Source organism: Meleagris gallopavo, chromosome 13 (genome assembly GCF_000146605.3).
Source record: "Meleagris gallopavo isolate NT-WF06-2002-E0010 breed Aviagen turkey brand Nicholas breeding stock chromosome 13, Turkey_5.1, whole genome shotgun sequence".
Taxonomy (NCBI): Eukaryota; Metazoa; Chordata; class Aves; order Galliformes; family Phasianidae; genus Meleagris; species Meleagris gallopavo.
The window spans coordinates 15875707-15889340 of record NC_015023.2 but is presented as its reverse complement, the minus strand read 5'-3'; the positions used below and the strand labels follow the sequence as shown (position 1 = coordinate 15889340).

The following is a 13634-nucleotide window of genomic DNA, read 5'->3' as shown; positions in this document are numbered from 1 at the left end:
AAAAAAAGAATTTTTGCTTTGATTTGTGAGATAGGCTGAAATTCCTGTAGAGCACTGCTGTATGTTATAATACAAGAACCTGCATGAAGCTTTCTTACAAGATGAGGGCAATGCGAGATTGCCAAAAATATTCCAGCATAAGCAGGGGCTGTGTGTTACAATATATAAGCAGGAAAATTTTGTTTTGGTTCATACAGAACTTAGTTTTTATAATCCATGGAAAGCAATGGGAAAATGAATACATGATGGTAGATAATGTTTTTTTAAGGGGGTTAAATAAGAGATGTCTCAGCCTCTTACGTCTGAAATTCAGAGGTCATACCTAAAGTACCATGCAGCCTGTTTGAAACAGGCATACTTGCATGTTAAGAGATCTATATTTTGTGTGCTTGGACAAAAAAATAAAGGTTATTATGGACTTCCTTGCCTGTCAGCACCAATTTCCTTAGCTTGAAACTCACAAATGAAAACTTCTGATCAATGTGTTTTTTCTTAAATTCTTCTCAGTCATATTCATGTTATTTTTTTTCCCCCACAGGTTGCCAATAACTTAAGGTGAATGCTGGACGACTTTGTTTTTTTCTACAAGCCCTTGGAATTCACAGAACAGCTTTTTGCAACTACTGTGTGTAAAAGCATTTTTATATTGTTACAGAGCTTGCATTCTTAATGTATATTGTATAGCTAGGGATAGGTTAGTTTATATTTCGATTTGTGTACTGTAATTTCACCTCTCAAATTCTTGTTATGAGGATCAATTAGTTGTTATTAAAACACAGATCTTACGGATCTCAATTACTGGGTGTATTTTTTGTGTGTGTGAGGTCACTTTTTTCCCTCATATACTTTTTCTAAACATCTCACTTTTGATAGCTAAGCAGATAGCGACTGCTGACCAGAGGAGATCTTAAGTTGTCCTATGTAACTTTGTGGAGTGAAGCACAAGTTTGAAATCTGGCATTAATCTTAGGTCCAAGCATCACTCTCTCGACTAGAGGATGACTGTATTGTTTTCTCCTCATAAATGTAAGTAAGGTGATTTTGGAAACATAAGACATTGAATATCAAAGTCATCTCATGTTGATATTACCTTACCTATGTGTTCCTAGAATGTAAAACAAATATGTGTTTAACAGTAGAGACATCTGTACACAGCAAAGCTACCACTGCCATTCTGAACTGTTAGAGAGACAAAGAATTCTCAATTACAAAAAAATCTCACATGGGATTCTGTCATTTTTTTTTTAACACTGTAAAACTATACTTTGAAACTGACAATGTGTCACTTAGGAGCATCTTGGAACAATAATAATTAAAATATTGATACTTTACAGAGTTGGAATGGGATTGTGGGAACTTCTGTACGTGATCTTTCAGTTTAAGTCACTAATCTGTTGTATAAAACAAAGTTTGCTAAACAAAGCAACAATATATTGAATAACAAAGAAGGAGAGAATCCAGTTAGAATTGTAGAGCCTGGCTACTCTGAGTAACAAACAGCTGGGAGTCTCCAAAGCACTTGTTTAGAAAGCTGTTTGGTTTTATAACCACATCCACATTTATGGGCCTGACATTATTGTATTTTGGCAATGAAAAGTGTTCTTAGAAGTCTGTACTGTGTCACTGTTGTGAAGAAAAATGACCAATGTCGCACATTACTGACAATCATTACAGTCCTACTGCAGCTTGAAATATAAATGTAAGAAAGCACTGGTGGCAGTCAGCAGTTACGTGTGGACCACTTAAGGCTGCTGCCTGAATGCTACTAAATTAGTACCTGTGTGTTATGAAGGCAATATGACAGGTCATTTTTCCAAACTGAGAGGAAATTGTAATAAAAACTCGTAGGGCAATTTTGTGAACATAGAAGCTGTATCAATATATCTTGTAATACCAGCCTTAGGCTATTTGTAATGTCATGAAAAACCTAATAAATTATGATGTGTTACCAAATAGCCAGGTTATGTATATTAGAGCAAAATCTATCACAAGAGATTGTAATTTACTTACAGAAAGACTTGAGCGCAATCACTGTAGAATACAGACTAGCATATAGGTATATTCTGTATAATAAATGGCTGAGCACAATTCATGCCTTACTAAATCAGCCTTTTAGTTACACTGTAGACCAAATGCATAGGAAATTATCCCAGCTGAAACCACGGTGTGTAAGAAGAAAATCATTCCATATATTCATTTAAGCCAAGCTCTGTGTAGGGCTGTCATTTGAAACCGTGGCTTGCATTTTTTATTTAGTTATCTCTGTATTTAAGTTCATATAACCACTTTCTTTAAAGACAAATTGTCTGCTTTCATCATGGTAACGTATCGTTGTATTTTGTTACTGACATATTTACCTCTTAGTTTATTTTCACAAACGTTTGCTGATTAAATGCGCCCTACTTTGATTTCCTTGCAAAACAGAAAACGCATCTTCCACCGTAGCTTTCAAAACTAGTGCAATTTTGTACAGACTTGTGCAATAATTCATAATCATGCAGACCCCATGCTATGGCTGCTAGAGTGCTCTGTCTGTGGATCATTTCTGCTGCCTGCCTGCAAGAGGGGAGGGGGTTTCTGCTCAGATAGGTGCCATCGAGGAGGAGCTGAGGTGGATAAGTTGCTCTCTCTTAAACTTGTCATTCTCCTCTTCTTACCCTTCCTTAGTAGGCTGGTATCCAAGTAAAAGGATGGTGAATATTTTCTTCAAAAAGGAGCACGAGGTACAGAATCACACAGACAGTCAGAGATCTGTGGGTCCAGCATTGATGAGGAAAAGGAAATACAAACTAAGGATAGAGAAGGCAGAATCTCCCTGACTGCTCCTGACCAGGTTTTTCAGGCTCTCCATTATCTCTGCTCTTACTTCTCATTACTTCTCTACATTTTCATTATCACTACCCTTGTCAGCCTCTGCTTTTCTTCAGCGCTGACTTCACTGCTCAATTTCAGTTGTTTCTGGAGAAAGCACCGCTGTTTCCAAGCTATTCCCAGGGAACTACTCAGTATAGGAACACTTCCACAAAAAAATCTGTATTAAGAGCAGCAAAGAGAATCTGACAAAATTTATGAGTGACACCATGCAAACCAAGTTTTGCATAGCATGTGTGGTGGTATTGCTTTCTGTCTGAGAATCCAGAAACAAACTGGAAGCTGTTTCAAATGCACAGAATTGTGCATGCTGGCCTACGGATCTCACACTAGGCAACAGAAATAAATCTGAAACTTCTGTCTCATCTCTTTGCTGTATTGATTCCTATCTTTATAGCAGGAGCGATACTCTCATTACAGACATCCAAAACATAAATCTCAGTTTTGAAACACTCAGGCCAACTGATAAGTGATACAGAATTATGGAGACCTTAAGTGGATCTTTAATCTTTGCTCTGAAGACAATGGACAGTAAATAGAACTGCATACAGATAGCTCTTTAGCTCACCCCATCTGGTCTGTGTAGCAAATGAAGCTGGGTGTAGGTCAGAGAGACACTGAGCAATGACACCTGCTGTCTGTGAGAGCTAGTTTCAAAGCTTTTCTTTCCCTGAGTTGGACCCAGGTAGGTTTCCTCAGATTCCTGCTAAGTACTGTGGCCTGTGCTGCTGCCCGATGTAGGACAGAGCTCAGAAGGAATTACTAAGATTACACCTTGCAATTCTTGCAATCTATTGTTGTCAAGGGAGACAAAAAACATAGGTGCAAATTCATGTTATCCGGCTCCCTCTAGACTTACTGCCTCAACACTTCAAATAAACAACTTGGTTCCTTTCTGTAGCTGGAACGAGCCACGGGAAATTGATTTGCCTTGAGATTACAGTGGAAATCAGTGAGACAGAGACCTCACCCTCCTCTCTTCCAAACCCCAGGGAAGGGCTCAGAGCGCTCACCGTTTCTATCTAAAGAAGGCTCAAGAAATTCATTCCTTCATATTATAAACACATCTGTCACTGTGATTCCAGAGGCTAGACACATTGCCCATCCCCTAAAATTGCACCTGTCTGCTGTTCTGGAGGTATTCATGGGGAATTCTCTACACGAAGCTCTTTCTTCACTCATTTTATAACTCTAGCAGATAGTGCCTTCTAGTGGGCACACACTCACTAATCAAAGGAACACTACTCAGATTAATTATTTGGTTACCTTTACTCCACAAGTTCAGATGTTAGGACTTTAATGAGCCACATGCTGTTTTGAAATGTGGTTATTACACAAGGCACCGAGGCTTTGTTTACAATTAAGAAAATTAATGGGATACACAAATCCCTTCCTGAGCCTTAAGCCTCGCTGTGCCTGCTGCTTGCAGAGAATTTTTTCTGACTCCGATGTAAAGGTAATGAAATTAGATCATTAGGAAAATAAGGCGTGGGAATAAAAGCTTTACATCATACAAGCACTCTTGAGATAAGAATTGTTAAACAAATATTGTCTCTCTGAAAATATGTGCATATATTAATAGAAAATGTTCTTTTATATTGCTTTGCTACAGACCCGACTTTATTTATGAAGCTCTGGTAGTTAAATACATTTGTAAATATTCCTTCAGTTTATGAAGCTGCAGCATACACAATCCTTGCTCAAGAGATTAAATCCTATTTGAAATAGCACCCGGAGAATGGGAAGGGATGCAGTTCAGTGTCAAGTCTCAGCCGTGTCCCTGTGACATCCCAAATAGAAGACTTGTGACCCATTTGTGCAAAGCTCTGTTGCAGGTACAAAAAACACCGAAAAATAAGGCTCTGCAGTCTGCTTGATCTTTAGCAAAAGGTATCCCAGCAGAGGATATGTTTTGGCTTGCTGATAACATCCCAACTCAGTCCAATTCCTCCTCCTCTAACAATATCAATTTCACAAGGGATAAAAGTTCTGATTTCCAAAGAGCTCTAATAAATATTTCACTTCTTTCTAAGGTCCAAATCCTTTTGAAGCACACTAGAGAGGGCTTTCACATCTAAACCTCTGCCACCACACCGGAGGAAAGAAATCACTGAGCCCAGCTGCCTGTATCCTCTGGCACAGAAACGTCAGATTCCTTCAGAGCAACACAGGGAGTTTTCCTGGAAATTGTTTTCACTCACACTTGGAGACACCAGGAGGCCAATGTTACCCAGGTCAGACATTGTGTAGCTTGGGGAAATTAAAGCAATTGCTAACACGGAGACATGCTGTAAGACACAGAGCTGTCTGCTACTATCTATGCATTTAGGACCCAGGTGAGAAGAGTCTGTGATGGAGCAGCTGTCTGAGCTCTGACACAAAGCACATCCCTGAGGCAGCTTTGTCTCCTTCCCCAGGGGCTGCCCCACAGCACAGCACCCTTCGTTTCTTTGGCCAACTGCTATAAGCCAGGACAAGGTTTGTGTCCAATTCAGTTACACTGTAAGACAGAATTTCAGCCAAATCCTCTCTTCAAAACATATGATCTTTAAATCGTAGAATTAAAAGCAGTAAAATAATAACACTGCAGTAGGTAAATATCTACAGCTCAGAAAGGCAGGTGTCATTGATCTTTGCAAACATTGATTCTGCAAGGACTGTGCTTGCTTGCGAAGAACCAGAAAGACCACCTTCCAGGCTCATCACCAGCTCTTCAGGAGAAAGGATCTGAAGTTCTTCCTGGCTCTACACAGCAGCAGGTTTTGTCTGAAAATGATTGGTCACCAAAGATAACACAACTGGAGTGTCTGCGTGCCTGTAGGCGTGCTGTGAGACACAAGGGAAGGACCTCAGCCATGGTATTATCTGTTATAAACATTCCTCATTCCAGCTGCTGAAGGAGTGCTTGTCAATGAACATTCATGGGATATAAGGGGAAGAAGAAAACAACAAAGAAAATCTCACCCTTTCTTAGTGAAGCCAATTAACACACACACACAAAGAAACGTGTTATAAACAGACCAAGCCTTCTTAAAAACTTAATGGGACTGCAAAAGTAAAAATTAATGGCAAGTGTAATCGACATTTGTTAGAAGAGACGTGGCTGAATCTCCAACGAGTCAGGCAAAACATTTAATCAGGTTCCTATCAGAGGGTTACAAATAGATGTGTCATTTTAATGAATTCAACAAGCGTAGCATGCAACTGAGAACGAGGTGCATCTTAAAAGACAATTAACCAGGAGTCACTGCTCTGGAAATTCCTCACAAGACTTCTTTTCCAAATTATTGATATTAATTTATTGCATGAAGAGGAACAAAATTGCATTTTTCTACACGTTTCTAATTTTCAAGTTTAGTTCTTGTTTTAATTCCACTTCTAAAACAACAGGCATCCATAAACATTCAGCAGAATCACACACACAAAAAAGGCAGATGGTGTCTTTTTTTTTTTTTTTTTTAAATCTTTCCAATATTTTAAGCCATGATCTGGTTAAAAATACTGACAATTGGCACTGTAAATTATGATTTTCTGCTCTCTAAATAAGCAGGACTGAAAACAAATAAAGTGCAGATTTCCATCTCAGTTTTCACACATTTTTGAACTCGTGAGACGTGCCTCAAATTAACCCGCTCTTGCCTCATATTCACGGGAGGGGATCTGCAGAATGCTCAAGCAAATTCAGGTTCATTCAGCTGGACCCCCTAGAGCTCGGGACAGAATTCTGCTTTGGGGTGATGACCATGAGATGGATGGCTGAAGGAGTGGAGCAAGACAGACCAGCCACTTTCATATCTCTGTTTGGAGCCCCATTATACCGTGGTGCTGTTCATCTGAGGCTTAGAACAGATGAAGTGCATCATTCTTTCAAACACTGCGTTCTTATGGTGAGACACAATGAGAAGCAGCATGGAAATTCCTACTGCCTTTATGCAGCTGCATCCTTCCTGTCCCAGCCCGTTTTATGAAATCGCTCTCCACTCCACTGAAAGCACAGCACAAAATTACTATTTCACACATCACATGAAATTAAAAACAAATTTATTGAACCTGAGGTGTATTTAAAGATCAGGAGGCTTTTCATGCTGTAAGTTATTTTAAAACATCTTTGAAACTACTCCACAGACTGGAGTTAAACAATTAAAATGCATAATCACATTTAAAAAGCGGCACCAAAAATGTAAGTCATTTTGTCACAGAGGCTGCTCCACTATGGTTTGATTATTTAACATTATGCTGTAAAACCAATTTATACCCTATGCCCTTGATCTCTATTTCAATTCCACGATGTTAATATATGCACCATTGCTGTATTAGCTGATAGGGCAGAACAAATACTTTGGGAAAAGCCATGATTGGAATTTGAAATCTCTCTTGGCCACATTTAACACACACCCAAATGCACTCACCTTGCAGGGTCCTACTGTAGATTTCCTCCTCTGAACCCCACATTTTATACCTAGAAAGAATGATTAATCAGCACCAGGTGAATGTGGAGCTCTACAGGGAACATATAGGTGCAGTCACACCTGCACTGAATGCTGAAATCATCTGTCATTGACTACAGCTCTTCAATACGATCCGTCTCCAGGTGGGGAGAGCCAGCAGTCACCACACCCCATGCTGCAGAAGCCTTAGGATCCTGGCAGCTTGGCTGGATTCTCATTTTCCTTATTGTGTTCCCCACAACTCCAGCTTCTCCAGTCTTTTATTCCTTGTGCTGACTTTGTTTTGCTGTGCACAACTCTGCCACAAAGAGATGCTAGAGGGCCTGGCTCAGCCTAATGTTTTGAAGCCACGAACACAGCCCCAAGTTTCATTCATTCATTACCAAAGGAAACAACATGCCAGGTTAACAAGGAGACAGAGCCACTGTTGCAGGACAAATTGTTTTGTATTCTGAGCACCGACAAATAAATGAGTGAAATTTGAACTGACAATTATTTGTAGGAATTTAGCTGGCAGGCAATGTTAACACGGGCTACCGTCCCCTATATTACTAATGCTATATTAATTGCATGCATACAGCCAGTAAAGTGATTCATTACCCTTTGTTGTTCCAGACACATTGTGTATAAAGAGCCCACTATTGAAATGCCCATTGCCAGGCATCTCAGACTGAATACTTGTCCAGAAGAATGACATAATGCATCCTTATGCTCTGTAAGGGGGACACAGAGGGGCAAACTGCTCATACCCTCCTTGAATTTTCTGAGAAAAGACTTACAGACAGTTGCTTGGAAGGCACAGGGAGATGAAGGCACGTCTCCCTGACTCACAAACCAGCAGGTGGAGATGCAGGTACTTTCCCCTTCAGGTGAAGCCGTGGATGACTCAAGTGCCACTTAGAACCATAGAATCATTTGGAACTGGGCTTTACAAGGGTTCAGTCTGCTTTGGAGAAGGCAGAAGTGTAGTGCAATGCTTCCAAGTGGTACAGCAAAGACTCTAACAACCTTTTCTAGGTTCGCAACAGTACTGCTGTTGCAGCCTGCTAAAATAAACCTGCTTCCTATATAAAGAAGCAGATAATTTGGAGGAGAGAGCTTTGCCTGGAACTAAGCGAACTGTTACTTTCACTGCAAACTCCAAATCCACTCTTAAGTATCTGCCTGGTGTTTCTGTAGTAAATCTTCATTCTGAGGACAGAGCTTTCACTTTGGGCATCACTTACTCTTTTTCTCACCATATTCAGAAGATGGAAATCTTCCTATGGCAACCTCTTAGAAAAGTCAGAAACAAGTGGCTCATTCTCAATAGTATCATCCATCAGTTCTCAGAGGCAGGCTTACTAAGGAAAGGGACTGCAACACTTAGTCTGCCAAAGTTCTGCAGTTTGTCTCATACAAGATACGGACGGATGGTGAAAGCAGAGAGCTGTCCTTCAAGTGCCCTTGCCTAGACAAAATGAACAGCTTGAGTTCCTATCATTAGCAGGCAGAACACCTCAGCAGGAGGCACGCCGCTTGAAACCCAGAGAATTCTGCATGATTACGGCTAAGCAACTCCTCAAAAATCAAGCTGGAAGTTGTCCTGGGGGAATTTTTCTATGAAAAACTGTTTACACTAAGGTTAGCATGCATTAACAGAGTGAGTAGGAAAAAAAAATGTTATTTGGAGATCAACAGGGAATTTCGGCTCTCAGAGAGAGAAAGGGTTGAGGGCACACATCCTCACTGCAAGGACAGAGATGGGTGCAGTGAGCAGCACCTCCAGCTCCAAGGTGAAGGTGAGCACACTCTCACAGCATCACATAGATACACAATTACTCACAGCACACTTCTTCCAGGCTGGGGAAGGCTATTTGCCACACAACGCCAGCCTACTTGAAAGCTTTTCTTTTAAACAGGAATTGGAACTGCAGACCACAACTATGCAACATTAAGGCTTTCCTGGTTTTAGAATCATAGAAAAAAAGCTAGAATAAACCTTGAGAAGTCAGTTAATCCTGCAGCCTGTTCCTGATGCTCTCATATCTGACAGATTCAGTCTGACAGTTCCAGCAGATGCTCAGTGAAATTTCAGTGAGGTTTTGTGATTCTGGAGCATTCCCACTGGACCCTCCTGTGTGGCTGATCCAAAGATGATGCTCAACCTGTCATCCTTTGGGCTTTGGCTGATGCATACAAAGGTGGAAAACTAAACAGGAGAACAGGTCAGGCAGGTCAATATTTGTATTAAAAACAAGGCATCTGTGTATTTTGGTAAGAGGAATTCCTACAGATTATACTTTATCATAAAATAAACGTACATCATTTAATTCTTCAGAATTTCTACACAAACATCACTAGAATACTTAAACAAAACCCTAACAGATTTTTACTTTATAAATAGCAGCATCACTTACTGTTACGGCCGTTTGTCAAACCCAAGTCTTAGGGCAATTTTAACTGATCAGATTTATACTGTTCTCACGCACAAAACTGAATCATCAATTGGGTGGCCAAAACCTTACTAACAGACTACCTTTGAAGGTTCAAAGACAGAAATATCTTTGTTTCTGAGCGGGTATCTTAGACCTGGTGCTACATTTTGATCGCAGGAGCTTATTATTACAGCTCAAGAATTTTGCCTCAGTTAAAAAATTATTCACTGCTGTTTTAAGAACCCCGGAAAGCTGGCTGACATGGAAAACACACAAGTCTTGTAAGCACAAGCCATTGCTTTGATTTGATCACTTTTCAAGTATAGCTGTTGGAACTGAATCACTTCTGAAGGGATCACACCAGGGAGCACCCACAGGCCAGACCCAGCCTACCCCTGAGTTTTGGTTAGGTTCAGAGCCACACTTCCTGGTCTCTGCCGTTAGCAAGATAGTTCACCAGCCTCCAAATGACAGCCTACAAACCTGCAGGAGTCTGAGCCTCATGATGACAGCAAAAGCAATCCCTCGATTTTTTTTCTGTTCCAAAGAGCAGGAACAGATTTATTGCCTGAAGGGAAGGAGTGAAGGAACACTAAAACATTTACAACTGTCAAGCCTAAGGCCCATGGGATAGCAAAACTTCCAGGTTACATTAAAAAAGCAAATCTCATTCATTTTCCCCTTTAGATAGCAGGTATATACAGCTTTGAAAACACACAGCATTATTTAATTCATTAGCTCAATGCTTGTTCGAGTTAAGAATCAATCTCCATTTCTTGCAGGGTTCTGGGCCATCAGGTGGATCCTGTATTCCCTTTCTCTCACTGATCTGTCGTGCCCTGTGTTTCTTTACAAGTGTAGCTGGGAAGCATTCAGGTAAGTGGGATCTTGCAGTAAACTCCGAGCTGTTTCTGGATGGTTAAATGCATATATACAACAGTGAAAGATCCTAAAAACTGAAAAATATGTGATTTGGAGAAAGATATTTTCTATTAAATCTGTTAAACAGTGATTTGGAATGACACCAAATCATACAGGAAAATGGTTGGAATAACGGGTTTTCAAAATAACTCACGTGACTGTAACGTACTGCTGATGCTGTTACTGCCCATCATTTATCATCAGTGTTCAGCTCCAACCAGAACGCATGGCAGGACTTGGACTTGGCTGAGGGAGTGGAGCAGGCAGCAGAGAGGATATATCGATAAAGGTAGGAGATCATTTCACGTTCCTCTGGGAGTTACAGAAGCACATCAACCTGATTCAGTAGATGGCACTCTACCCTCTATAATGAAGCAATGTTTCAGCATAGTGTTAAAGGAAGAACTCCTGGGTTCTGGATGAGAAGTACAACAGAGATCCTTACACCTTGTAATCATTAGATGCTCAGACACCGTGGCACTGAGTGCTGCTGCCGGGCCGTAACAGATGGCAGGACTCAGGGTGCTTTCAGCTTCAGGCTTGACAGCCCAAGGGCCCAGCTGTGGACTAGATATTGACATTCTGCCTCCCAAAATTGCTGTGAAGTTGAATTTGGGCATAATAGCATCGTTCATTTCTTGTCCTAAACTCCCTGGTCATTTCAGAGCCACTTCCCAGTTCAGCAGTGAGTTGTATTTCAGCTGGCGTTGCATGTTTTCTGCCTGTGTAAGTAAAACACTTGGGTAATCCACTGGGGATGTGGAGACACCTCAGACAGCAAAGATGCTTTGCTTAGGCTTAGGGAATTCACTTCACAAGTTACAATAATTAAGCAAGAAAGTCATAGTCCATCCGTTTTTCTTAGCCAGTCTCTTTCATGGCCTGCTTCCTTTCCTTCAGCTCTGTCTTAGCTAAGGACAGGCATTTTTTAATCTCAGTTTAAAAGAGAGATATCAACACATTCTACTAGCAGCACCTTTGTGGACTGTTACAATATGGGATCAGACAACAACCAGATTCTCCAAGGCACTGAAACTGGACAGATTAGCCTTCTTTACTTCTTATCCCAAGTCACTGCTAATTGCAGTATTTCTGCCCAGCCCATAGGCTGCACATCAGCTACTGCATAAAACCACGTGGGCATACATATTCTGAGTACACATTGCAAAACTGAATGCAAACAGGTCAACATTCTAAAGGTATTTTACTTACTGCATGCCCTGTGCCTGAAAAATAGAAATGGGTCAGAATCCTAGAAAAGAAATAGTGTTGGTGACCAAATAAGTAATGGCATTTCTGTCTTACTTTCTCCTACAAAAGTAGATGTAAGAGGTTTAAACTTCTTTTCAAGCAAAACAAGAATCTGTAGCATCTGTGTTTTCTTTGTAAAATTCTTTTTCTTCTTCTTTTTTTTATTACCCCTACAGAAACTCAGAAACAACTCACCTCAGTGAGGTAGAATTGGAATAAAAGGTGCGAAGAAATAAATCTTTTTGCTCCTGAGGGCTGAAATCATGCATGAGAGGGGATGGATGGATCCTTCCTGGCACCCTTCTCTTGCTCCAGCTCAGGTTATTAAAACCCATGACTCTGGGGATGGTGTAGCAGGAATCCAGAGAAGCCACAGATCATATCATTGTCTCACTTGTGGAAGAAAATAACTTTCTTTCTATTTGCTTGAATTTCAAACTCCATCTTAACAAATGCAAGATAAGCACAATTTTGAACTACAGTGAAAGTGAAATTTATGTTGTGCTTCTATGACTTCACTGTTCCACTCTCAGAAGAGAATATGTAGTCAAGAGAGGTGTCGTTTCACCCATAACGCTGGTCCCATTTCCCTAAGCAAGAAGAGGAAAGAATGACAGATTCAGCATTCTTCTGGTAATTTATCCCTGCTCCTCAGTGTTTTGGTGTGAAAGACTCACAAAACCCATAAGCCTCCACTGTAGTTTTGAACAGTGATTTCAAAATGAGCTCATTCTGCCATGATTCTTCTCGTGACACTTTCCACGGTTTTTCCAGATCAGCAACTTTCTAATAGCAGCAGGGAAGGAAAGAGTAGCTCCATAAAACAGCATTAAACAAGGAGGCTCATTGGTAATTAAAGTGGGAATGGAGGTAAAGGAATACTGGGTAAAGCCTGCTGGAATGCCTCTTTGGGATATTTCAAACAGTTTTTTGAAATAACATTTCTGTCTTCCTGGAGCTAATTATGCATTTGCTGCACACTAAGCAGAAGGCTAAATTAATTGAAAGAACAATGGTAATTTGTTGCAGGTTGGAAGGAGGCCACGAATACTCGTTTCCCTTGTGGGAGAAGAACTGATGACCTATCCTAAGTTTGTCATCTGCAAAAGAAGAGATGCAGGAGCAGAACGTACAGCCCACCCAGCCCATCATGCAGCAGTATTACCCTCCAGCCTCCTCTTCCTCCCTAGCTGTGCCAGGCACTGTGACTACCAACTGGGTAGCAGCAGGTGGAAAGTCTCTCTGCCTCTCTTTCCAGCCCCCTTCCATTCTTTCACCATCTGCCAGTAGACTGCTTCAGTAAGAGCTGCCAAATTCAACACGTCAATATTAATCATGAAAGTCACAATGGAGTATTTTTGAGGCCCATTCTCACATTCTGCCTGTCAAATAGATCATCTCCTTTGTGCTGGTTCTTCACAAACATCTGGAGATTTTTAAACATCTTATTAAAACAGAACAGATCATCAGCAGCTGGAGCATTTCAGAGATGAAGGGGCTGTATGCCAGGAAATATGGTACTTGCCAAAAAGCAGGTGGCAACTATACTTCTACAAGACTGTTGCTGTTCCTATTGTATATATTGATTTGGACAGGCTACATCATGTGGGACAGGTATTGAATACCTACCTCCTTTCCCTAGGTTGGCAAAAGTTGCAAATAAAACACATGCTCTCAGGCTTCCAGAACGTCTGCTTAAATACAAAGCAATTCACTAGCTCCTTTT

At 40.7% G+C, this 13634-nt stretch overlaps 1 protein-coding gene across 1 annotated transcript in view; it reads left to right on the top strand.

The window, feature by feature from the left end:
• Positions 1–1435, top strand: part of HSBP1 (heat shock factor binding protein 1) — a 2566-nt gene extending 1131 nt beyond the window's left edge. The window contains exon 4 of the mRNA XM_010718095.3: positions 539–1435. The gene's annotated coding sequence lies outside the window, so the exon portion shown is untranslated. The remainder of the gene's footprint in view (positions 1–538) is intronic.
• Positions 1436–13634: the final 12199 nt, after the last annotated feature.